The sequence below is a fragment of the Triticum aestivum genome, chromosome 1A (assembly GCF_018294505.1).
Source record: "Triticum aestivum cultivar Chinese Spring chromosome 1A, IWGSC CS RefSeq v2.1, whole genome shotgun sequence".
Classification (NCBI taxonomy): Eukaryota; Viridiplantae; Streptophyta; class Magnoliopsida; order Poales; family Poaceae; genus Triticum; species Triticum aestivum.
Window position 1 is genome coordinate 282,360,699 of NC_057794.1, and position 4,844 is coordinate 282,365,542.

Consider the following 4,844-nt stretch of genomic DNA (forward strand, 5'->3'; position numbering starts at 1 on the left):
ACACTTCACCATTATTCGGGCCTAGAGGAAGGCATTGGGAAGTAATAAGTAGATGATGGGTTGCTAGAGTGACAGAAGCTTAAACCCTAGTTTATGCGTTGCTTCGTAAGGGGCTGATTTGGATCCATATGTTTCATGTTATGGTTAGGTTTACCTTAATATTTTTGTTGTAGTTGCGGATGCTTGCAATAGAGGTTAATCATAAGTGGGATGCTTGTTCAAGTAAGAACAGCACCCAAGCACCGGTGCATCCACATATCAAATTATCAAAGTATCGAACGCGAATCATATGAACGTGATGAAAACTAGCTTGACGATATTCCCATGTGTCCTTGGGAGCGCTTTTCCTATTATAAGAGTTTGTTCCGGCTTGTCCTTTGCTACAAAAGGATTGGACCACCTTGCTGCACTTTATTTACTTTTGTTACTTGTTGCTCGTTACAATTTATCCTAGCACAAAACTATCTGTTACCACTTATTTCAGTACTTGCAGAGAATACCTTGCTGAAAACCGCTTATCCTTTCCTTGTGCTCCTCATTGGGTTTGACACTCTTACTTATCGAAAGGACTATGATAGATCCCCTATACTTGTGAGTCATCACTGCCGTCGCTGGTGCTCTTACCGAAGGAGGAGCCACCATTGCTGGAGGTGGCGCAACCGTCGCCAAGGGCAAGCTCACCCTCCTCCTCGTCGCGACCGTCACGAGGGGCAAGCTCGTCATCCCCGCCACCATCCTCCGGGCAGCACCCCGCACGACGGCCGTCTTCCCCAAACACCCTCATGTAGAGGGTCGCAAGGCCGTCATACTTGAAGTGGAGGGTGCGCCTCCCACTTAGACCCCGCGCTGGGGCAAACGGCTGCCAACCGCGGGTCAAGGACATGTCGCCCGCGGCCGTGACTTCGACCCCCACCCATGAGTCCTTGTTGCAGCAGCCGTTAGCCTGCAGCTAGAGGCCATCAAGCCCCGCGGTCGGCAGCGCACCCGCGAAGAAGTGCGGGAGCGGGAGCCAGATGCCAGCTGGTCTCTCTGACCACACGACGAACTCCGGGAACGCATCCGCCGAGTGAGAGTGCGGTCGAGGAGGCCGGGCGACCACAGCGCGCATCCCCTCATCGCAGGAGCTGCCCCGTCCTCGGTGGCTCCCATCGCAAGAGGAAGCGCCGCCGTGACTGCTTGAGGAGGCGCCTGCTCTCAAAGAGGTGTGCCCGCGCCCCCGAGGAGCCACCACCGGGGTCGTGTTGTACTTGCGGGGGCGTCTACGGCCTCTCTTGGGAGGTGGCGAACCCGACCCCTCCTTGGGGGCCTTCCACTTCTCCGCGGCGGAGAACCTCCTCGTTGGCGCCATGGACACTTTGGCAAGATGGCGAGACCAGGAAGAAGAAGGAAGAGCGAGCGGCAAGAAGAAGGAGATGAGCAAGGGGCTCTGCCCCTCCCCCCATTTATAGCCAAAGGGAGGCCAACCGCCGGCCTCCATGATCCCCAGTTGTCGGTGTCAAAACCGGCGGATCTCGGGTAGGGGGTCCCAAACTGTGCGTCTGAAAGATCGTGGATGTCACCTAAAGGGGGGTGAATAGGCGTTTTAAAATAATTATGATTTAGGCTTGAACAAATGCGGAATAAACCTAGCGGTTAATTTGTCAAGCACAAAACCTAAAACAACTAGGCTCACCTATGTGCACCAACAACTTATGCTAAGCAAGATAAGCAACTATGCGATAGCAAGATATATGACAAGAAACAATACGGCTATCACAAAGTAAAGTGCATAAGTAAAGAGCTCGGGTAAGAGATAACCGAGGCATACGGAGACGACGATGTATCCCGAAGTTCACACCCTTGCGGATGCTAATCTCCGTTTGGAGCGGTGTGGAGGCACAATATCCCTAAGAAGCCACTAGGGCCACCGTAATCTCCTCACGCCCTCGCACAATGCAAGATGCCGTGATTCCACTAAGGGACCCTTGAGGGCGGTCACCGAACTCGTACAAATGGCAACCCTTGGGGGCGGTCACCGAACCCGTACACTTTGGCAACCCTTGGGGGCGGTCACCGGTACCCGTCAAATTGCTCGGGGCGATCTCCACAACCTAATTGGAGACCCCGACACTTGCCCGGAGCTTTACACCACAATGATTGAGCTCCGAACAACACCAACCGTCTAGGGCGCCAAGGCACCCAAGAGGAACAAGCTCTAGGGTGCCCAAACACCCAAGAGTAATAAGCTTCTCAAACTTCACTTCCACGTATCACCATGGAGAACTCAAACCGATGCACCAAATGCAATGGCAAGGGCACACGGAGTGCCCAAGTCCTACTCTCTCAAATCCCACCGGAGCAACTAATGCTAGGGGGGAAAATGAGAGGAAGAACAAGAAGGAGAACACCAAGAACTCCAAGATCTAGATCCAAGGGATTCCCCTCACATAGAGGAGAAAGTGATTGGTGGAAATGTGGATCTAGATCTCCTCTCTCTTTTCCCTCAAAAACTAGCAAGAATTCATGGAGGGATTGAGAGTTAGCAAGCTCAAACAAGGTCAACAATGGGGGAAGAACACGAGCTCGAAAGGTTAGGTTCAATGGGGAAGAAGACCCCCTTTTATAGGAGGGGGAAAATCCAACCGTTATGTGCTCAGCCCGCACACGAGCGGTACTACCGCTCCTGGTCCCGGTACAACCGGGACTCACAGTATACGTGCAGAACCCTACCAGGCGGTACAATCGGGCGATCAGGCGGTAGCACCGGTTGAGAAGAACAACCGGACCAACCGCCCAGCCACCGCTCAACCACCGCATAGGAACAGAAGGGAGTCACCCCTGAGTGCGGTAGTCGAGCGGTACCGGGCCGGTGCAACCGCATGGCCTTGAGCGTTCGGGCGGCTAAGTCCTGAGCGGTCGAACCGGGCCACCACCGCCCGAGTACCGCATCAAAACAGAGGCCTGACCGGTACTTGGGCGGTGCCTGGCCGGAACAACCGCCCAAGTCTTTGCTGAGCAAGTTGGCGGTACCACCGCCCGGAAGCAGTGGTACAACGGCTAAGAGCTCCAAGCGGTACTACCGCTGGGGCATGCGGTACTACCGCTGGGACCGGACAAAAACCACTCTCAAGAAAACCAGAACTGCCATAACTTCTGCATATGAGCTCTGAATTGAGCAAACTCAAGCTTGTTGGAAACAAGACGACCAGTAGCATCAAAACAGAGGAATGAAACCTCCAACCGAGAAGAACCAGGGGAGGTATGCCAACAAATAGAGGAGTGAAACCTCCAACCGAGAAGAACCAGCAAAACCTCCAACATCGAAAACATCATAGAAAATGCATGTGAACTCCGTTTTCAATGAACTCGAGCTTGTCATCAAGATGATCATAAGCTCTAAGACTCACAAAGAGAACCAAACAAGAACCAAGAAAGATGATGCAAGGATGCAATGGTTTGAGCTCTCTACGAACGATACGATCAAGATACTCATCAAGAGCCCCGCTTGATAGTACGGCAATCGATCCTATAACCCGGTCTCCCAACTACCATCATGAGACCGATAAAATAGAAAAACTATCAAGGGCAAACCTTTGCCTTGCACATGGTCCACTTGAGCTAGATGATGACAATCTTGACTCCCTCAAGTTGGACCACCTTTCTTGATTGTGTTGACTCGATGAAGACTAGTTGATTGCTCCCCCATACTCCACTATGGGTGAGCCACTCTTCCGCACATCTTCACAAGTCCATTATCACCACAAAGGACGGCAAGCTTCAAGCATTTGATCTCTTCGTGATGCTCCACTTGAACTTGCACACCGCAACCTAACCCCACAAAGAACTCTCACGAAGACCATGGGTTAGTACACAAAGCGTAATTGACAATTCTTACCATACCATGGGATCACTTGATCCCTCTCGGTACATATTCTGCGCTTTGTGAGTTGATCAACTTGATTCACTCTTGACTTAGTCTTGATCATCCTTGAACCTTTCCAATTATCTTCATTTGAATGATGTCTTGAAGGTAGACATGAATGATCACACAATCTTCTTCTTCAAGACATGCTTGCAATAAGCTTAACTCTCACATGACCAATCTTTGGATAATTCCTTGAATAACACCTTGGTCGACACAAACTCTCCTTGAAACCAACACATGTACTCCAAGAAAAGCCTATGGACAAAACCTTCAAATATAACTCAAGGCAACCATTAGTCCATAGAGATTGTCATCAATTACCAAAACCAAACATGGGGGCACCGCATGTTCTTTCAGCGTCTAAGGTGGATGGTAACAGGAGGCAGGGGACACAATGTTTACCCAAGTTCGGGCCCTCTCGATGGAGATAATACCCTACGTCCTGCTTGATTAATCTTTATGATATGAGTATTACAAGAGTTGATCTACCACAAGATCGTAGAGGCTAAACCCTAGAAGCTAGCTGATACGTCTCCAACGTATCTATAATTTTTGATTGCTCCATGCTATATTATCTACTGTTTTGGACATTATTGGGCTTTATTATCCACTTTTATATACCGGAGGCCCAGCCCAGAATTGTTGTTTTTTGCCTGTTTTAGGGTTTCGAAGAAAAGGAATATCAAACGGAGTCCAAACAGAATGAAACCTTCGGGAATGTGATTTTCTCAACGAACATGACCCAGGAGACTTGGACCCTACGTCAAGACACAAAAGAGGAGGCCACAAGGTAGGGGGCGCGCCTACCCCCCCCCCCCCCAGGCGCGCCCTCCACCCTCGTGGGCCCCCTGTTGCTCCACCGACGTACTCCTTCCTCCTATATATACCTACGTACCCCCAAACGATCAGATACGGAGCCAAAACCCTAACTCCACCGCCG